Below are 22,981 nucleotides of genomic sequence, written 5' to 3'. Positions count from 1 at the left end.
CAGGCACTGATGTTAGGCCAGGCTCTTAGTCTCTGCTCTAATTCATCCCAAAGGTGTTCTATCGGGTTGACGTCAGGACTCTGTACAGGCCAGTCAAGTTCCTCCACCCCAAACTCGCTCATGCATGTCTTTATGGACCTTGCTTTGTGCACTGGTCCAAATCATTTGGTGGAGGTGGGATTTTGGTGTGGGATGGTTTTTCAGGGGTTGGGCTTGGCCCCTTAGTTCCAGTGAAGGGAACTCTTAGACCCCTTTCAGTCTGCTGGTGCTCGGGCGTCAGCGGTAAAGTGGCGCTATATTTAGCGCCCCTTTATCGTCGCTTTAGTAGCGCTATTCGGCCGCTAGCAGGGCGGTTTTAACCCCTGCTAGGGGCCAAAAAGGGGTTAAATCCACCCGCAAAACGCCGCTGCAGCGGCGTTTTGCCGGCGGTATGACAGTGCTGCCCTACTGTGGGAAGGAGCGGTTCACTGCTCCAAAGAAGCTGCTGGCAGGACATTTTCTGACGCCCCTGGCAGCGCAACGCTCCAGTGTGAAAGCCCTCGAAATGCACAAGTTCTATACACAAATGTTTTGCCATTCACCCTTTGCCTTCCTATTAAAAACTGACCACACCAAACAGGAGAGCACAGTGTGGTCAGTTCTCTAGCTATGCTGGAAACTCAGCCTGCTCTGCCATGATCAGACTTGACCTGACACGCCCCTGCTGCACAGCCATTCACTGGGAAGATCAGTGTGCTGCTGCTTCTCCTCCCCCAGCTCTTATGCAGCTGAGAAAAGATGGAATGTGATCACTTATATAAAAAATAAAAAAAGAGGAGAAAAATGTATTTATAATTTTTTATATATCTATATACAAATGTTTTGCCATTAATCCTTTGCTTTCCTATTAAAAACTGACCACACCAAGCAGGAGAGCACAGTGTGGTCAGTTCTCTAGCTATGCTGGAAACTCAGCCTGCTCTTCAATGATCAGACTTGACCTGACACGCCCCCCGCTGCACAGCCATTCAATTGGAAGATCAGTGTGCTGCTGCTTCTCCTCCCCCAGCTCTTATGCAGCTGAGAAAAGATGGAATGTGATCACTTATATAAAAAAAAAAAAAAAAGTTAAAAACACATTATGAATAAAAAAATGTTTTCCTATCTATACACAAATGTTTTGCCTTTCATTTCTATTGTGTGTTTTACAAGGTGATCGTTTACAAATCAGAATACCTGATCCACATAAAAGTTCTGAGTCCTGAAGGCAAAATAGAACGATCGGGTGACTTGCAGTTTTAGAGGAACTCGGTACAACTTTCCTTTAATTATCAGGAAGGTGAAAAGGATAGAGTGTAAAATAAATCGTTTATTTCCCCAAATCCATAAATAGAGTATTTCTCATTTCTTTCCCCTCCACGTCCCTCTGACCCCCTCCCGCCTGCCATCTCTGAATTTCAGCGATATCATTTTCTTGGCGTCTTCATATTAAAAAAAGACCGTCCAGGTAATCCCCGAGTTGTGTGCATTCCCAGACCTCATCTGCAAGATGTAATTACAGTCTATGGGAGTTTTTAATGTGTCCCGGGTAATAGCTGCGATCCCAGATATCTGCTGCCGAGAGGCTCCCGCCGCCGGCCTGGAGAGCCGAGAACCGCAGAGAATTTCTTCCCAATTGATTGCTATGGAGCAGGAATGAGCCGGTATATCGGGGCCTTCAGACAGAAGACCTCTGGCCTCCCGTGATTAGTATGTTGGGTGCATCTGAGGACACTCGCCTGGTAATGAGGAGACACAAGCGGACCGTCTCGTTCTCCGCATGTCATGCACTTGGCCAGGCAGAAAAAAAAAAAAAGAACCTGAAATGTTTTCCAGATCTTTCACCGAGGCGCTTCCACATAAGGGCAAGTCAAGGTTGTCCTTTTGTTTGGCACCGGTGACACGCTTAATGGGAAAGTCAGATCATCTGCCAGGTTATTGTGTCTCATTGACTTAAAAAGGATACCGCGGTCCTGACGAGAACTACCAACATACAAAGGTAATGCCGACTTCTCCGGCATGGTCCGCTCGGTAAGGTACAGAATATTCTGCTCCGGGGCTTCTATATAAAGAGGACCTTCCAGTAAAAATGCAACATCCGCTTCATCTATGTAGGCCCCCCCTGCAGGACTGGTGCAAGGTTTTCTGACACCCTAGGCGAAACCTCATTTTGCTGCCTCCCCTGACTCCACCCCCTTTGCCCTGCCCATGTATACCACATACTTTTTAATGAAGCTCCCATCAAATGTATCCTCACCAGCGCCCATCAAATGCAGCCTCACCAGCGCCCATCAAATGCAGCCTCACCAGCGCCCATCAAATGCAGCCTCACCAGCGCCCATCAAATGCAGCCTCACCAGCGCCCATCAAATGCAGCCTCACCAGCGCCCAACAAATGCAGCCTCACCAGCGCCCAACAAATGCAGCCTCACCAGCGCCCATCAAATGCAGCCTCACCAGCGCCCATCAAATGCAGCCTCACCAGCGCCCATAAAATGCAGCCTCACCAGCGCCCATAAAATGCAGCCTCACCAGCGCCCATCAAATGCAGCCTACCAGTGCCCATCAAATGCAGCCCAGCAGCACCCATAAAATGCAGTCTCACCAGCGCCCATCAAATGAAGCCTCACCAGCGCCCATCAAATGCAGCCTACCAGCGCCCATCAAATGCAGCCTACCAGCGCCCATCAAATGCAGCCTACCAGCGCCCATCAAATGCAGCCCAGCAGCACCCATAAAATGCAGTCTCACCACCGCCCATAAAATGAAGCCTCACCAGCGCCCATTAAATGCAGCCCAGCAGCACCCATAAAATGTAGTCTCACCAGCACCCATCAAATGCAGCCTCACCAGCGCCCATCAAATGTAGCCTCACCAGCGCCCATCAAATGTAGCCTACCAGTGCCCATCAATAAATGTTTGCTTTCTTCTATTCATTCGGGAGTCGGGACAAAGACATAGTCCTCCGCCAACACTGCGCCTCTGACACTATGTACAAACGGAGCAGCGGCTGCCTGCTGATGCTGAGACTTGGTTGCTTGCTGCAGAGAGAAGAGAATAGGAACACCAGTGGCCGGGAGCCCTAGGCAGCAGTGCGCCCTAGGCGGCTGCCTAGTTTGCCTGGTGGTAGCACCGGCCCTGCCCCCCTGCCCTTTCATTAACCCTTTTGTGGGAGCCGGACCTTTAACCATTTTAATGCCTGAGCCATTTTTTGCACTTTTCTGCACGCTTAAAAAAAAAAAAAAAAACATTTTAGGCCTTTTTTGTTTTTAACATTTTTAAAACCCACAAGCATTATGCATTTTCTGAAAGCAGACACCCTGGAGAATAAAATGGTGGTAGTTCCAATTTTTTTGCACAACAGTTTATCATGCACAAAATTTCTGTAAAAATGACATTAAAGTTAACCGCTTCAGCCCTGGAAGATTTTACCCCCTTCCTGACCAGAGCACTTTTTTGCGATACACGACTGCGTCGCTTTAACTGACAATTGTGGGGCCATGCGACATTACAACCAAAAAAAAAATTGACGTCCTTTTTTTCCCACAAATAGAGCTTTCTATTGGTAGTATTTGATCACTTCTGCAGTTTTTATTTTTTTGCGCTATAAACAAAAATAGAGCGACAACTTTGATATAAAAAAGCAATATTTTTTACTTTTTGCTATAATAAATATCCCCCAAAAATATATTAAAAAAAAAACATTTTTTTTCCTCAGTTTTGGTCGATATGTATTCTTCTACATATTTTTTGGTAAAAAAAAAAACGCAATAAGCATATATTGATTAGTTTGCGCAAAAGTTATAGCGTCTACAAAATAAGGGATAGTTTTATGGCATTTTTATTTTTAATTTTTTTTTAATTAATAATGGCGGCGATCTGCGCTTTTTATCGGGACTGCGGACACATCGGACACTTTTGACACTATTTTGGGACCATTGTCATTTAGACAGCGATCAGTGTTATAAAAATGCACCGATTACTGTGTAAATGACACTGGCAGGGAAGGGATTAACCACTAGGGGGCGATTAAGGGGTTAAGTGTGTCCTGGGGAGTGATTCTAACTGTGGGGGGGGGGATGGGCTTCAAGTCACATAACAACGATCACCACTCAGTGATCTCTGTCATGACAAAAGCCAGAACGGGGAAATGCCTTGTTTACATACGCAATTCCCCGTTCTGTGGCTCCGTGACACGATCGCCGGGAGACCAGTCCCGCAGGCACCGTTGCCATTGTGCCGACGTATATCGGTGTGCAGCGGTCGGCATGTGGTTAATAAAAAACATTTTAGACCTGAAGACTAGTTAAAAAAAAAAAAAAAAGCATTATGCATTTTCTGAAAGAAGAGACCCTGGAGAATAAAATTGTGGTAGTTCCAATTTTCTGTGTCACGTCATTTCTGCGCAACAGTTAATCATGCCCAAAATTTCTGTAAATATTACATTAAAGGGATTATAAAGTCTTGTTTTTTTTCTATTAAAATAACAAACATGTTATACTTACGTGCTCTGTGCAGTTGGTTTTGCACGGAGCAGCCCCGATCCTCCTCTTCTCAGGTCCCTGGCTGAAACTCCTGGCCCCTCCCTTCTTTTGAATGTCCCACAGCAAGCAGCTTGCTATGGGGCCACCCGAGCGGAGCTGCAGCTCCATGTATCCATTCAGACACGGAGCTGCGGTTTGCCCCTCCCACCCTCTTGATTGGCTGAGTTTGATTGACAGCAGGGGGAGCCAATGGCATCGCTGCTGTGTCTCAGCCAATCACAGAAGTTTTTTTCTCTTAATGCATAGAATGCATTAGGATTAAAAAAAACCTCTGCCTTTACAAGAGGATCTTCATCCTACTCGCTCCAGGCCCCCTACAACTACAGGGTCCCCCCATTACCCAATGCCCCAAAACTAGGGTTGCCACCTCATCCCTTTAAACCTAAACACATTAATTACACGGGTTCTGTGGTTGATTAAGGTGGTAATTAAACTCACTTGGTGCCTTATCTGCATTAATTAGCCTCAGAACTTGTGTAATTCATGTGTGTTCAGGTTTAAAGGGATGAGGTGGCAACTCTACCCAAAACATCCTTCTCCCTTTCTGCTCTGAGCACCACACCTGAATACTCCTTCCCTCTCTCCCATGCCCTCAGTATGCCAACCATTCCCGTTCTGGAACAGGCACACTTCTGCTGGTTTACAGCTTTATAAACAGTTATTTTAGCTCCTCTAATTGCAGACATCTGAAGTCTCCCGTGATACTCCCACATTTGACGACGGGCTCACGGACGCCCGTGAGAGCGGCGCGATCTCCCGGTTGAGCCTGCACTGCCACTCAGCCTGGACAGGCCTAATTTCCCAGTAGGCCACCTGCCCTGGGGCCGCTTTGAGCTGCAGCGGCGCCCAGGGCCGATCTAAATGAGTCCTCCTCTCCCTCCCTCCGTTTGTGTAATCACAAAGAGCGGGTGTCTCCCGCTGTGTCATGCAGCTGCAGTCTTAACTGTTCGGCGGCCGTCCACTGTAACAAAGCCCCGCCTCCTCATCCATGACAGACGGGACTCTGATTCAATTTCCTCCCATTGTATCGGTGAGGAGGCGGGGCTTTGTTACAGTGGACGGCCACCGAACAGTTAAGACTGTAGCTGCCTGACATAGCGGGAGACACCCACTGTGTGTAATCAAGGCACTGGAGAGGCTGCAGATGGGCACTGATGAAGATACAGATGGGCACAGTGAGGCTGCATTGTTGGCACAGTGAGGCTGCAGATGGGCACAGTGAGGATACAGATGGGCCCAGTGAGGCTGCAGATGGGCCCAGTGAGGCTGCAGATGGGCCCAGTGAGGCTGCACATGGGCCCAGTGAGGCTGCACATGGGCCCAGTGAGGCTGCACATGGGCCCAGTGAGGCTGCACATGGGCCCAGTGAGGCTGCACATGGGCCCAGTGAGGCTGCACATGGGCCCAGTGAGGCTGCACATGGGCCCAGTGAGGCTGCACATGGGCCCAGTGAGGCTGCACATGGGCCCAGTGAGGCTGCACATGGGCCACTGATGGAGGATACAGATGGGCACAGTGAGGCTGCAGATGGGCACAGTGAGGTTGCAGATGGGCACTGATGAGGATACAGATGGGCACAGTGAGGCTGCATTGTTGGCACAGTGAGGCTGCAGATGGGCACAGTGAGGCTGCAAATGGGCACAGTGAGAATGCAAATGGGCACTAATGAGGATACAGATGGGCACAGTGAGGCTGCAGATGGGCACAGTGAGGCTGCAGATGGGCACGGTGAGGATGCAGATGGGCACGGTGAGGCTACAGATGGGCACGGTGAGGCTACAGATGGGCACTGATGGAGGATACAGATGGGCACTGATGGAGGATACAGATGGGCACAGTGAGTCTGCATTGTTGGCAAGTGAGGCTGCATTGTTGACACTAATGAGGCTGCAGATGGGCACAGTGAGGCTGCAGATGGGCACAGTGAGGCTGCAGATGGGCACAGTGAGGATACAGATGGGCACAGTGAGGATACAGATGGGCACAGTGAGGATACAGATGGGCACAGTGAGGATACAGATGGGCACAGTGAGGATACAGATGGGCCCAGTGAGGCTGCACATGGGCCCAGTGAGGCTGCACATGGGCCCAGTGAGGCTGCACATGGGCCCAGTGAGGCTGCACATGGGCCCAGTGAGGCTGCACATGGGCCACTGATGGAGGATACAGATGGGCACAGTGAGGCTGCAGATGGGCACAGCGAGGTTGCAGATGGGCACTGATGAGGATACAGATGGGCACAGTGAGGCTGCATTGTTGGCACAGTGAGGCTGCAGATGGGCACAGTGAGGCTGCAAATGGGCACAGTGAGAATGCAAATGGGCACTAATGAGGATACAGATGGGCACAGTGAGGATACAGATGGGCACAGTGAGGCTGCAGATGGGCACAGTGAGGCTGCAGATGGGCACAGTGAGGCTGCAGATGGGCACAGTGAGGCTGCAGATGGGCACGGTGAGGATGCAGATGGGCACGGTGAGGCTACAGATGGGCACGGTGAGGCTACAGATGGGCACTGATGGAGGATACAGATGGGCACTGATGGAGGATACAGATGGGCACTGATGGAGGATACAGATGGGCACTGATGGAGGATACAGATGGGCACAGTGAGTCTGCATTGTTGGCACAGTGAGGCTGCATTGTTGACACTAATGAGGCTGCAGATGGGCACAGTGAGGCTGCAGATGGGCACAGTGAGGCTGCAGATGGGCACAGTGAGGCTGCAGATGGGCACAGTGAGGCTGCAGATGGGCACAGTGAGGCTACAGATGGGCACAGTGAGGCTACAGATGGGCACAGTGAGGATACAGATGGGCACAGTGAGGATACAGATGGGCACAGTGAGGATACAGATGGGCACAGTGAGGATACAGATGGGCACAGTGAGGCTGCAGATGGGCACAGAGAGGCTGCAGATGGGCACAGAGAGGCTGCAGATGGGCACTGATGGAGGATACAGATGGGCACAGTGAGTCTGCATTGTTGGCACAGTGAGGCTGCACTGTTGACACTAATGAGGCTGCAGATGGGCACAGTGAGGCTGCATTGATGGGCACTGACGAAGCTGCATTGTTGGCACAGTGAGGCTGCAGATGGGCACAGTGAGGCTGCAGTGTTGGCAGCATTATCTTTTTGCAAGTTGGGATGTCTGTAATTGTTTTTTAGCGGTCTTGTCATTTAATACGTGTCAATTTGGTGTACATACAATTAATCAGCCAGGAGGTGTAAAAAGACTATAAAACGGAGGAAACTGACAGTAGATGCTTCAAAAATCTTGGAAAATGCAAGATATTTTACCTGGGGTAAGCCGTGCTTTGAACTCTGCCACAATTAAACCATTAGACTGTCACTGCATTACAAGTCTGGCTGAAGGGTATATTATTTAACTAGTTCTAAGATTCCTGGTAGAAATGTCAAAAAATAAAGCAAGCTTTACTGCGTCAGCTCAAAGTCCATGGAAGGATTGCTGCTTGTGCAGAAATGCCACGACGTGAATGTGAAGAAGTTCAGCAAGCAAACTAATCTGCAAAACTTTCAGTTCTTTTTTGCAGGAACCCAATAATTAGCGCTGGTAATCACAATTATCCATGGTACCACTCACAAGAATGCCAATCATCCATGGTACCACTCACAAGAATGCCAATTATCCATGGTACCACTCACAAGAATGCCGCTGTTAACTTCCCAGGTTACAGGTTCTGACTTCTCCTCTAACTCACCACTTCCGTAAAAAGGTAAAAACAAACTTTGTTTCAGCACACTTCAAGACACCCCACCCAGCTCCTCTCACTGACGCATTTCACCCCCTAATGAGCCTTAAAGTGATGATAAACTCTCTGTTTTCTAAGCACTTTCAGCACCTGATTTAATCAATTACAGAACTGGCAGCTTCTTTATCTTTTATCCCTTCCAGTTGAAGTTGGTGCCATGACCGCTACCCCGCATTTCCTGTTTCAGGGTGGCTCCTTTATCTTGCAGCATCCTATGGAGTCAACCTTGCATGCAGTGACTAGAGTCTCGTCTCCCTACACTGTGTGCATCAATAGAAACACACAACCCTTAGGGCCCTTTCACACGAGCTTTGCGATCAGGTCCGCCTGTCAGTTTTTCAGGCGGACCTGATTGGACACTTCATTCACCTCTATGGGGCAGCGGATGTCAGCGGTGACACATCCGCTGACACCCGCTGGTATCCGATCCTGTCTGCCAAAAACAGAAGGGTGGTGACCCTATTTTCTATCCGTCTTGCGGATCAGATCGGATGAAAACAGACAGGCGGTCCATTTTCATCCGATCTCACCATAGAGGAGAACGGGACTCTGACAGGTCCGTCTCAGCACAGTGAGCGGAGATGGACCTGTCATCCACCTGCTCAGCAGGAATCAGCTGATCGATCCCCCCCTCTGAGCAAAATAGAGTCCACCTGGTGGAAAGGGGCCTTAAAGGGGTTGTAAAGGCTCGTGTTTTTTCACCTTAATGCATCCTTACCTGAGCCCCGAATTTCCGTTGGCGCGTCCCCATCGTCCCTCTCTCCACGGGTTCCCGGCTCTTGATTAGATAGATTGATAGCAGCGCAGCCATTGGCTCCCGCTGCTGTCAATCAAATCCAATTATGTAGGCGCCGGGGGCGGCGGGGCCGAGTCCTGCATTCGGCCTCTATGGACGCCGAATGCTGGACTCGGGAGCGCGCCCGCAAGGTAACCCCCTTTGGAGAGCGCTTCTCCAAGGGGGTCATCTAATGCGGGGAAGAGCCACAAGAGCCGCCAAGGGACCCCAGGGGCCACTCTGTGCAAAACGAGCTCACAGTGGAGGTAAGTATGATATGTTTGTTATTTAAAAAAAATAAAAAAACTATACTTTAGTATCACTTTAAAGTCTAAGATGACAAGGCACTCCCCTGCTCCCCCCCCCCTCCATTCTCTAAGCTAACAGTCTTGCTTCAGACTGCACTGTCCATTGATAACTCTTTCCTGTGGAGACCGGAACTTCAGAGAAGCAACACAGAGTCGGCAACATTGAAGGTTGTAAACGGCAAGCTTGACAGTAAGCTAATTTGGCTGTATTCTCCTGTGGTGCAGTTCGTTCTGCACTCCTGTGACCTGTTTTCAGCAGACAGCGGGGTGAAGCCTGCTGTCGGCTGACATCACAGAGCCAGCACAAGCTCAGGAAAGATTACGACCGTATGGTCAGGATCCGCCCACATGCCTGGACCACCACCCGGCTCAGCCTCTCAGCCAGCTGCCCCCCCTGGCCAATCCCGCCCCCCTCCACAGCTCAGCACTCCAATGAGCGTGGTGACTGACAGTCAGCAGCTCTCTGCTCATGGAGCTCTGAGAACTGAGAGATCAGCGGAGTTTGATCGCTCGGTCCTCAATCTCAGAGCCAGTGGTGGACAGATGCAGCATCAGAGCAATGCTGCATCCACTTAGGCAAGTATGATTAAAAAAAAACAAAAAACATTCCCATACTTCTCTTTTAACAAAAACACTTTGCTAGGGTATGTTTATTTTATTGTGCTCAATTTGTTAAGAGAAAAAAAAAAATTACGGGAGGGTTTAATACTGTAATAACAAAAGTTAACAACAATTGCGCTATGATTAATCCTAAGCCCTCGTTCACACTGAACACGGCTTTGAAATCAGGTGAAGTCACACAATTTCAAAGCAGCATGTCCATGGGACTTCGGGTGCGACTTGAAAGACATCTGAGCGGCTTCATGCACAGATGTCTATTGAAGTCGCACCCGAACGCGGCAAAAGTAGTGCAGGAACTAATTTATGCAAACCAGTGCGGCGCTGCAAAGTCGGCGTCCCACCAATTGGAGCGGTGCCAATGCCGGTGATAGTCTGTGAATTGTCATGCGATTTGACCTGTCAAATCGCATGACAAATCTGATCAGTGTGAACGAGGGCTAAGGCCTCATGCACACTGGGTGCATTTACAGCTGCTGTTTTGGGCGCCTGCGTTTTATCTGCAGTCAGTAAACTCCCCAGCATGTTATCCTATGTGTCCATGCACACACAGGCTGTTACCAGCGTTTTTGGCGAGGGCGTTTTCTGGCCGGAAAAACCAAGAACTACTGCGTTTTAAAGAGGAGTTTTTCAGCTGTAAAAACGATCGAACGCTAAAAAACACGGCTATTCAGCGTTTTTGAGGCCCAAGCTTTTGTAGGAGTATAGTTTTGCTAAAAAAAAAAAAAAAAAGACGCTCATGTAAAAATGCTGCAAAACTTTTTTTTATTTTTTGCATTTTTAACACAGCATTCTACAGCGAACGCTACTGGGTTTTTATAAAGTCCAGTGTGCAGGAGAGGCCTTAGTAAGGTACAAAACGCAAATGGTGTTGGCATATATATTTTTTTTTAAGTAGTATTAAAGGATAAGTTCACCTTTTGAAAAAAATAAATAAATAAATGCACAATTTTTTTTTTTTTTTTTTGCAGGTAAAAAAAAATTATTATTATTATTATTATTATACAGGATGATTGTACCTCATACAGGCAGGCAGTTATTTGAGAGAAGGGAAAATCAATGGACTAAGAGAGCGCTCACCAGCACCCTCACAGCTCACTGAGAACTACAAGACATCAGCCACAATGGCTGACAGTACTTGCAGGCATTTATTTACAGGAAACTGTGAATGAATGACGCGTTCGTGTTGTCGGAGCCCCGTATGCTCGTGTTATTGTCAAATTGTGACCGCGGGTGCAGGGAGAAGATCCTCTGCCCACTGTCACAGGGAGGGGAATCTGCAGCTGCATTAAGCCTCTTTCACTCTGATGGACTAATTAGGTCTACCTGCCCATTTTTCAGAGCGATTGGACCCGGACCATCCATTGCTATCTATGGAGCGACGGGTGTCTGTTGACCCCTGCCGACATCCGATCTGATCCGGTCCGCTAGAAACAGATGGATGAGGATCTGTTCCCTATCCGTCCGGCGGATCGGATCAGATGACAGTACATGGACAAGCGGTCCGTTTCCATCTGACAGCCTGTAGAGCATACCTCCCAACTTTCTGAGATGGGAATGAGGGACACCTAACAGCAAAAGTATGTAGGCATAGGACACACCCCCTGCCACACCCCCTTAAAGGGGAATTGTACAAAAAAAAAAACAAGATTGGTTAAACCCATGAGTGCTTTTTTTTTTATCACTACTATTCCTTTATATTGGCTTTTGGAATTTACAGATGCAGCAATTTAGAAATCAGATGAAAGGTTTAGCACTGGAAAACACTTTTTGATAGATAAAAAGTGCATTTTAAATACATCTATATAAATCAGACCAAAATGAGGGACAAATGAGGAGGAATGAGGGACAGAGGGACATTGCTCCCAATCAGGGACAGTTGGGAGCTATGCGGTAGAGGACAGCGGGCTGTGTCCGTGTCTGCTCTGCATCGGCGGAGGGATCCCTTGCTGAGCAGGCAGATCTGCTGGCAGACTCCACCAGTGTGAAAGGGGCCTAAAAACAGGTGGAACAAGTAACATGTTTCAAAAGGTGAACTTATCCTTTAAATCAGGGATATGCAATTAGCTGTTGCAAAACTACAAGTTCCATCATGCCTCTGGCTGTCATGCTTGTGGTTGTCAGAGTCTTGCTATGCCTCATGGGAGTTGTAGTTCTGCAACAGCTGGAGGCCGGCTAATTGCATATCCCTGATTTAAACCCACACAGTTTTTTAAGCCAATCTATTCTTATGCGCCAGGGAAGCATTCACCAGTACATTATTTAGTTCATATATGTTATATGTTTATGATTTCACTTGTGCTGGCTCTAGATCCCTAAGTGCAGCTTCCCCGAACGTCCTGTCCAGCAGACTGCACTATGTGTACCAAGTCAAAAGAGACAGCAACTCTCCATCTATTGGCTTTGAGAAAGGAGGAGGTGGGAGCAGGGGGAGTGGCTCTCCTCACCGCCCTTCCATAGAAAGGCGATGTTGTGTATTTCGCAGAAGATAGCTTAATAGTACTCAAATTCCTTCTCACAGTGCACATTAGAAAGCTACAGCCAATCAGAGACACCCCACCTAAATTTCTTGTCTGGAGGATGTCCTGCATCTTCTAGCCCCCCCCCCCCCCAACCTCATTGTCTCTGTCCTGCCTCTTTAATTCACAGGATTTGGTGAGTCGGCATGACATGGGAGCAGTCTGCCTCAAACACAGCCTGCTTAGGAATGCCCAATTCCGCAGACTGATATTCATCCATCAAGCAATTTTGATATTTGCATAAATCCTTCAAAGAAACAGCCCAACGCTTGCATTAGGGCTGACTGATCTTGACAGGAGTACTGAGGCAGGATGCTGTGATGATTTCAGCTATGTACAGAATTCTAATGGCCCCTCCAACCACCCATGATCTGCCTGCATTGCATAGACAAGCATAGAGCCCCAGTGATGATGCCAGTGGGGAGAGTATATACTGAGAATGGAAAGGTTTTTTTTTTAAAGCTGAACTCCAGGAATACAAACACTTTGTAAAAAGTACAGGCACACTACGAGTTAAAGGTTATGTTAAAGTTCATTAAAAAAACAAAAAAACAAAAAACAAACATGTCATACTTACCAGTTGGTTTTGCACAGAGGGGCCCCGATCCTCCTCTTCTGGGGTCCCTAAACGTTGCTCCTGGCTCCTCCCCTTCTCGAGTGCCCAGTTGGAGAGCTGCCGCGTCCATTGACACAGACAGCAGGACTCGGCCCCGCCCCCTGGCTCCCGCATCATTGGATTTGCTTGACAGCACCGGGAGCCAATGGCTGCGCTGCCAGCAATCTATCCAATCAGGACCCGAGACAGCGGCTGCGGCTGGTGCGCTCGTCCCCGTCGCTGGAAAGACCGGGTTCAGGTAAGTAAAAGGGGGGCTGCTACATCACAAAGGGTTTTTCACCTTAATGCATAGAATGCATTAAAGGTGAAAAACCTTGAGGGTTTACAACCCCTTTAAAGTAGAACTATGTGCAAAACTTTTTTTTTTTAAATTTTGGATAAAGTAAGGGAGGGTTATAATCCATCAGTTTTTTTTTTTCGCCTTCTGTGTCCCATTGAGGAGATTTCCATTCACTTCCTGTCCCATAGCCAAACAGGAAGTGAGGGGAAATCTCTGCAAATTAAGGGATTTCCATGGAGACCCCCAGGTCACCAGAACTAGAAGATTTCCCCTCTATTACTTGTGACAACAAAAAAACCTGACAGGGATTCTAAACCCTTCCCCTCTATCCAAAACTAAACAAAATGTTGCCTTTGATTTACTTTAAAGGGGTTGCAAGAGCAGAAGGTTTTTTATCCTAATGCATTTTATGCATTAAAATAAAAAGCCTTCTGTATGTAGCAGAAAACAGGAAATAGGCGCCGCTCAGGTAAGACTGTATTTGTTTATTAAACAAAGCGTAATAAAAACTCACATTGAAGTATCTTTACAAAGACACAGTGGAGTCCAGTGAAATCGTCCGATCTCCGTCTCAGCTGTCAACGATGGTTTCGTCCTGTTACACTGAATGAGGCCGGCGTCCTGTCCACCAGGGATCTTTTGGCTCTCAGGCGGGATCCAGAACGAGGTCTGGAACGCAGCTGGCAGGTCACGGGAGAAGGCTGGAACGCAGCGTGTGGCGGGATGACATCACGGACGCGATGTGACGCATTTCAGAGCGTGCGCACTGGGAAGATGGTTACAATGCATGCTTCTTTTTTTAAGCTCAGAGCTTGAGAAAGGAGCGCGCATTGTAACCATCCTCCCAGTGCGCACGCTCTGAAACGCATTGCATCACGTCCGTGACGTCATCCTGCCACACGCTGCATTCCAGCCTTCTCCCGTGACCAAGGAGCACACATTGTAACCATCTTCCCAGTGCGCACGCTCTGAAACGCGTCGCATCACGTCCATGATGTCATCCCGCCACACGCCGAGTTACAGCCCTCTCCCATGACCAAGGAGAACGCATTGTAACCATCTTCCCAGTGCGCACGCTATGAAACACGTCGCATCACGTCCATGATGTCATCCCGCCACACGCTGAGTCACAGTCCTCTCCTGTGACCTGCCAGCTGTGTTCCAGACCTCGTTCTGAATCCCGCCTGAGAGTCAAAAGATCCCTGGTGGACAGGACGCTGTCAATCAAAGTCAGCTAGCCAATCAGGGGAGAGGGGGGGTGGGGCCGGGCTCCGTGTCTGCATGGACACAGGGAACGGTGACTCAGCGCAGGTGCCCCCATAGCAAGCTGCTTGATGTGGGGGCACCGAACAGGAGGGAGGGGCCGGGATCACAGAAGAGGGACCCGAGAAGAGGAGGATCCGGGCTGCTGTGCAAATCCAGTGCAACAGAGCAGGTAAGTATAACATATTTGTTATTTTTTTATAGGAAAAAAAAAAACTAGACTTTAGTATCACTTTAAGTCCAAGGGGGTGCACATCTCCTGAACTTATCTCTATCTGATAGGTTTATGGTTCTGGAGCATACACCGACACTCAGGCGTTCCTTTCCTGCTTGAGTTACGTGGAGTGGTCATACGGGCCTTTTGAGACTCATCAGGATTTTGATTTTGAGACACTTTTTCTAGTTAGTTTAGTAGCCTGTTACTTCACGTGGAATGCACGGTGTCAGGTTTCCACTCTGAAAAAAAGTCCTTTCTTTCGAGGTGGTGGCGCACAATATTCTGGGTGAGGTTGGGAAGATTTGGGGTCTTGAGAGGGACAGGTGGTGGCCGGGGGGCTTGGACAAAGGCATGGAGGAATGTCACGTCTTTGCAGCTTCTGTCTGTCAGTCTCTAGCTGTGCGGCTTCTATCCTTTCACATCCCCTAGATTTTTATAAGGTCAGATTTTTTTTTTAAAAAAGGCTGCATGCATGGATTAAATGTTTGTTTCTAAAGCCCCATACACATGATCAGACTTTCCGATGGGAAATGTTGGATGTGAGGTTGTTGGCGGAAAGTCCGATTGTGTGTACGCTCCATCGGACAATTGTTGTCGGACTTTCCACCAACAAATGTTGGATGGCAGGTTCTCAAATTTTCCGCCAACAAATGTGTGTTGTTGGACTTTCCGATCGTGTGTACACAAGTCTGTCGGACAAAAGTACAAACACGCATGCTCGGAAGCAAGGATGAGCCGGAAGCGGTCGGTCTTGTAAACTAGCGTTTGTAATGGAGAATTAACATTCGTGGCGCGGCAAATTATGAAATCTGGAAATGCAGCGCACAATTCTCTTCTTCTTTAATGGGATAATAATGAAGCTGCTTTGCTGGTGATACTGATGGAGTTATTGAAAACGAATTTTCAAAGGCTTTTTTTTTTTTCTAGTGATATCAAGAATAATATTATTATGTTTTTTGTTTTTTTTTTGGGCAAGTTACTACAACACCATTATCCCGTAGTTTTTAAGATCAAAGATACAACTATGTTGGTGTCTCTTGTCAATTTTACATTGTATTTTATAAAATGTAACTGCCTACTCCCAAATTGTCATTTGAAGTAAAACACATAGCCAAATATTATTCTCCACAATTGTTTTTGTTGTGCATTAAAAAAAGAAAACAAATAAAATTAGACATTAATCTGCCAATAAATATAGAAAATATACCAAATCAAATCATTATTCAACCCAAAAAAATTATGTTAAAGCAATAACTCCAAGACCAATAATAAATAACACGTTATCTCCTCCGATTCCGCAACATGTCTGGTTGATGAGCGGAAAACGAACGGAAAGCGTGAAATAAAAAGCCTGCAATGAAAAGCGCGAATCAACACTCACCAAACTTCTACTAATGCCGGCCATGCACGGTTCGAATTTCGAAAGAATTTTCTTTCGAAAATCGCATCTAAGAATTTTCGTACGAATTTTTCACCATTAGTGGGCTGCAGCAACGGCCGATTTTCGTACGGCAATCAAATTTAAGGAATCGGACAGGTTGGAAATTTTTAGAAAAACGAATAATTTTCTTATCAATGATGGGAGAATGGTGCGAGAAATGTAATAAGAAAAGAAAATTTACGGAGAGAAAAAAAGATTCCCGGCCATGAAAATTCTTTTCTGTAGCAACATGAGGTGAAATGAAAGGCTTGGTCGACCGAGTTTCGAAAATCAATGGTGGCCTCATCAGATCGCAAAAAAAAAAAAAAGAACTTTCTGATTTTGAAAAGAAAATTCGTTCGAAGTTTGACCATGTAAGGCCTGCTTAACATGAAATTAGCAGAAGGAGCCCAAAGGGTGGTGCTAAAGAGCTGAAGAGCCTTGTACGTCACTATGTTCGTGATTGTTGGCCAACAATTGTGTGACCCTGTGTATGCAAGACAAGTTTGAGCCAACGTCCTTCAGACAAAATTCCACGGTTTTGTTGGCCAACAATCCGATCGTGTGTACGAGGAATTAGGGTGTGTTTGCATTGAGGTTAGGGTTTTGTTGGGAATGTGATCACTTAGAAAAAAAAAAAAAGGGGAAAAAAGGTATTTATAAAGGTTTTTTTCTTTTTATATCTATACAAAAATGTTTTACCTTTCATTTCTATTTTAAACTGAATGGGTTGTCTTACAAGGTGATCGTTTACAATCCCTTTAACTCAGAGTGTGCCTTCACTTTTTACAAAGGAGCTGCATTCCTGGAATTCAGCTTTAGATCAATTCATTTGAATGTTGATGAGGGGGAAAAGAGGAACTAAGGAAGGCAAATTATAAGCAGATTAAACTTCAGATCCAATTTTTTCTTTGTCATTCATCCATCGAGCGACATCCTCACAACATGACATGTACGGGTGTGAATGGTTAAAAACGTTCCGACGCAGCAAAAGCAAACTTCCTAGATTCTGATTGGAGGGGTGGGGGGGGGGGATCACATGCTTGGGGCCCCCAGTGACAGTATGTTATGTTTGTATTCCCACTACACCTCTTAAATGTAATTATTTTCAGTGTTGGGGAGATTAGAATAACAGAGAGACATGATAAATTCCCATTAAGCCTTTAAAGTTCATACATCACTTAGGAGTCTCGACTAAACATTACTAAAGATGGAAAGTTGTTGGAGTCGAGGGACTCCTGGACATTCCCGTGCGGGTTTGTATAACCAGACTTGAAAGCACACATGGAAGAGCAATTATCAAGACATTCACTTAATTCGGATAAGCGCTATTTGTATCTGATAGGTGACCACATAATATAACCCCCGTCACTTGTTAATTTAACCGATTCAGGACCGCCCCATAGCAGATTTACTGCCACAGGGCGGCTCTCCTGGTCAGGATTGTGTGTGTGTGTGTGTGTGTGTGTGTGTGTGTGTGTGTGTGTGTGTGTGTGTGTGTGTATGTATGTATGTATGTATGTATGTATGTATGTATGTATGTATGTATGTATATATATATATATATATATATATATATATATATATATATATATATATATATATATATATATATATATATATATATATATATATATATATATATATATATATGTGGCAGAGCGTTGCCCTGCCCGGGTTTAGAAGGAGGTTGTGACCCAGAATTCTCAACCATATGGGTTGAGGGTAAGGTTGCCACCAGAAGGTTCAGGTTTTGAATCAGGTGTCCGGGTTTCAGGCGGACTGAAACCCGGACACATTATTCAGACCAGGTTGTGGCTCTCCAAGTAACCAAGACACACACAAATCTGTTGCCTTCTGGGAGCTGAAGGCAGCTGTCTGGGGGCATCACTGGGGACAGGGCGATGATGTCAGCAAGAGCAATTTGGCCACACCCACTGTCCGCTGTAGCACGCTATGCGCAATGCATTACTACTCTCCTTGGTGGCACACAAAGGTGTCCCAGGCTGCTAAAGTGTTCGGGTTTGGCTTGAAGAAAAGGTGGTAACCCTAGTTGAGGGGCTCCAGGGAGCTTGTAACATGGAGAGGAAACTGGCCTTTCAGTTTCCTCCGTGTTTTTTTAAAGTTTATTTTGGGACCTGGAGCTTGGGGATTTCAAAGTGATCCGGGTGGGATGAAATCTCCAATCCTGGGTTCAGGTATTCAGAACAGCCAGCATACTGATGGGTCAGGTGTGTGCTGGGCTTGTAGTAGTAACCTGACCATGGTTCTGGCTCCACCCTGACAGACAGGAAAGTCTGGCTCAGGAGTCAGGAGGGCTCCACGGGGGAGCCAGTGCATCAAGAGGCTGCTAGCTGTGTGCACCAAGTTGGGCGGTGAACAGTCTGTAGGATACAGACAAGAGCCTGGAGTGTAAGGGCCAGAGCAGCAGTGCTGCAAGTGAGAGCCAAACAGCTGAATTTCGTTTATGTTAAAGGAGAAGGAATGCTGAAAACCTCTGCGAGGGAAACCTCTTTGGTCCACCATGGCGAGGCCTGTTCTGAGTAGAACCTGTCCTGACCTAAACCGCTGTATGGTCCTGGCCACCGTGCTGCAGCTCAGTTTCGGGGTCTTGCCAATCCTCTTATATCCTAGGCCATCTTTATGAAGAGCAACAATTCTTTTTTTTTTAGATCCTCAGAGAATTCATTGCCATGAGGTGCCATGTTGAACTTCAGTGACCAGTATGAGAGAGTGAGAGCGATAACACCAAATTTAACACACCTGCTCCCCATTCACACCTGAGACCTTGTAACACTAATGAGTCACATGACACCGGGGGGGGGGGGGGGACTAATTGGGCCCAATTTGATCATTTTCACTTAGGGGTGTACTCACTTTTGTTGCCAGCGGTTTAGACATTAATGGCTGTATGTTGAGTTATTTTGAGGGGACAGCAAATTTACACTGTTATACAAGCTGTACACTCACTACTTTACATTGTAGCAAAGTGTCATTTCTTTAGTGTTGTCACATGAAAAGATATAATAAAATATTTACAAAAATGTGAGGGGTGTACTCACTTTTGTGTGATACTGTATATACATATAATATATATATGTATATGTAATTCTGGATTTCCGCCTGCAGGGGGCGCATGCACGCCGCCACCGTGCCGCTTCAGTAGAAGCCAATCTGTGGGTGCCAGGCACTGGATGTTCGCCGCCACAACACACAGAATGGTGATCTGCCAATGTAAACAAAGAAGATCTCAGTTCTGAGAGAGGGAAGGGGTGGATTCTGTGATAAAATCCATCACTTCCTCTAGTAAAAGCACCTAACACAGTACACATAAACCCTGGCTAGGCACACATTTAACCCTTTGATCGCCCTTGATGTTTAACCCCTTCCCAGACAGTGTCATTAGTACAGTGACGGTGCATACTTTATAGCACTGATAACCGTATTAATGTCGCTGGTTCCCACAAAGTGTCAGGTAGTGTCCAATTGTCCGCCGCAATATCCCAGTCCTGCTATAAGTCGCTGATCCCCGCCATTACTAGTATAAAAAAAAAAAAATTCCATAAAAATATCCAATAGTTTGTAGACTCTATAACTTTTGCGCAAACCAATCAATATACACTTATTGGCATTTTTGTTTACCAAAAACATGTAGCAGAATACAATATTGCCTAAATTTATGAATAAATTTGATTTTTTACATTTTTTTATTGGATATGTTTTACAGCAGAAAGTAGAAAAAAAAAATATATTTTTTTTCAGAATTGTCGCTCTTTTTTTGTTTATAGCGCAGAAAATAAAAACCGTAATTGTATAAGGGTACGGCGTTGCATGTCTGCGCAATTGTCAGTTAAAATAACACAGAGCTGTATCGCAAAAAATGGTTTGGTGATGCGGGGGGGGGGTAAATTTTCCGAGGCCAAGTTTAAAGTGTCAGACTCTTAAAGCTCTCTCAGTCTAGGGGTGCAGGAATAAGGAGTCCCTCCAGCGGTGTGACTGGTCCAGAGCTGCCTTCTTTCTAAGGCACTCCTGGTCACGGTCACACTCCGGACTTCTCCACGCACAAGACAGGCTCTGCATTGTATGTGATGACACCAAAGGATCACCCACAATACCAAAGGGAAAAGAGGAGCGTATTGGAATCGCCCATAGGGTGACAGATACTCCCCCTTCCTAGTGCATTACTCTTGCCATTGCATGTCTTGAGCAAGTGCTTGGAGCAGAGACAGGCACCCGTTATCAAGCAGCCAGCTCCTTCCTAGCTGCGTTGTTGGATGGCTGAATGACGAAACTTGTAGCTAAGTTTACAAAACACGTAGAAGCATGGGACAAAGTACAAAGAAGCGTTTTTCCTTCATGAAACACATGGGGTGACTGCCATGCCCCCTTCCTCTGCGTGTCCGGAACAACTGCTTGGGGCAGAGACAAGCTCCGGTTATCAAGTAACCAGCTCCTTGCTAGCCGTGTTGTTGGATGGCCAAAGGGTGGATGGTTACCCTGTTCGACCACAAAGCTGGGCTTACAAAGCACATAGGAGCATGGGACAAAGCTCTACATCAGGGGTGCTCAACCTGTGGCCCTCGGTGCCTTATGATGTGTCCCTCGACCTCAAAACAGACAATGGTCGGCAACCCGTTGATCGTGATCTGGGCTTACCGACCCCCCCATCCCTGAGCATCAGAATGCATCAAGCTAGCATTGGAGGAAACAGGCTCGCTGTGGAGAGAGCAGGAGCTGCTTAACTGATGCTTCTTCTCTTCAGGAGGAGTCATACCAGCTTCTCCTCCTTTCCTTCCCGCCAGCATTCAGTGGCTGCGGGAGGAAAATATTCATTATGTTATTCAAAAAAAAAGTTAAATTCTGAATCATTTTATTTTATTGTGGCCCACGACTGGTTACCAAATCACTTAAGTAGCCTTCACTTTTTAAAAGGTTGAGCATTCCTGCACTACGTGAACCCCGAAAAACACAGAAATAAGACTTTCCCCTTAACCTCTTGCAGTCCACGTGATGCATATGTGCGGCAGCGAAGGAGGTGGGCTATAATGCCCACACACCACACATACGCTACATTGTCAGAAGTATTGGGACGCCTGCCTTTACACGCACATGAACTTTAATGGCATCCAGTCTTGGTCCGGAGGTTCAATTATGAGTTGGCCCACCCGCTGCAGCTATAACAGCTTTAACTCTTCTGGGAAGGCTGTCCACAAGGTTTAGGAGTGTGTCCTATTGGGAATGTTTGACCATTCTTCCAGAAGAGCATTTGTGAGGTCAGGCACTGATGTTGGACGAGAAGGCCGCTCTAATTTATCCCAAAGGTGTTCTATCAGTTTGTGGTCAGGACTCTATGCAGGCCAGTCAAGTTCCTCCACCCCAAACTCGGTTATCCATGTCATCATGGACCTTGCTTTGTGCACTGGTGTACAGTCATGTTGGAAAGAAAGGGGTCATGCCCAAACTGTTTCCACAAAGTTGGGAGCATAAAATTGTCCGAAATGTCTTGGTATGCTGACACCTTAAGATCTCTCTTCACTGGATCTAAGGGGCCAAACCCAACCCCTGAAAAACAATCCCACACCATAATCTCCTCTCCACCAAATGATTTTGGACCAGTGCACAATGCAAGGTCCATAAAGACATGGATGAGTGAGTTTGAGGTGGAGGAACTTGACTGGCCTGCACAGAGTCCTCACCTCAACCCAATAGAACAGCTTTGGGATGAATTAGGCGGCCTTCTTGTCCAACATCAGTGTCTGACCTCACAAATGCGCTTCTGGAAGAATGGTCAAACCTTCCCATAGACACACTCCTAAACCTTGTGGACAGCCTTCCCAGAGAGCTCAAGCTGTTATAGCTGCAAAGGGCGGGCCAACTCAATATTGAACCCTACAGACTAAGACTGGGATGCCATTAAAGTTCATGTGTGTGTAAAGGCAGGCGTCCCAATACTTTGGTAATATAGTGAATATGTCTATGGGTGGCAGAGGTTTCTCTTTCTGTCAAAGGCAGCTCCTGGTCTCTGGTAATGCCCAGTTAAAGCCCAACTACTTCAGAAGTCAGACAGGGGGAAAAGTCACAAGTATTACCAATTTAACCACTTCCGGACCACCCACTGTGTATATATATATATATATATATATCTATATATATACACTAGGGATCGACCGATTATCGGTAAGGTCGATTATTGCAGGCCGATATCATCAGCATATTCCAAAAAATAGGCATCAGTCACAAACCAGACCGATATTACTGATATTGCTCCAAGGGGTTTTACCGGGGTGATGCCTGTGGCTGCAGGCATCACCCCGATGCCGTTCTTTAGGGCGAACGGTTGGCTTCATTGTATTAACAACCGATGTGGCTCAGCAGCCGCTCGGCTGTTATTATAAGCCGCCTTCCGCTGCTCGTCCGGGCTCTCCCGTCCCACCGGTAGGCCCGAACAACCAGCCGACACGTCCCCTGGCTGGCCAAAGACCTGAACAAAGCCGATGCTTCGTTCGGGTCTCGGATCTAGTAATCCAGAGACGATGTTATGACTTCACTTCCCCGATTACTTGCATCTTAAAGGTGCTAGTTTAAAAAAAAAAAGAAAGTATTCAACATGCCGATCTTGACGTTTTGAAT

At 46.8% G+C, this 22,981-nt stretch overlaps 1 protein-coding gene across 1 annotated transcript in view; it reads right to left on the bottom strand.

Moving 5' to 3' along the window:
* SNTB1 (syntrophin beta 1) overlaps positions 1 to 22,981 on the bottom strand; it is a 224,428-nt gene that overhangs the window by 79,632 nt on the left and 121,815 nt on the right. The gene's annotated exons all lie outside the window — the stretch shown is intronic.

The sequence above is a fragment of the Aquarana catesbeiana genome, linkage group LG05 (genome assembly GCF_042186555.1).
Source record: "Aquarana catesbeiana isolate 2022-GZ linkage group LG05, ASM4218655v1, whole genome shotgun sequence".
NCBI classification, from domain to species: Eukaryota; Metazoa; Chordata; class Amphibia; order Anura; family Ranidae; genus Aquarana; species Aquarana catesbeiana.
The sequence above is the reverse complement of the archived record's forward strand: the minus strand, read 5'-3'. Positions and strand labels throughout refer to the sequence as shown.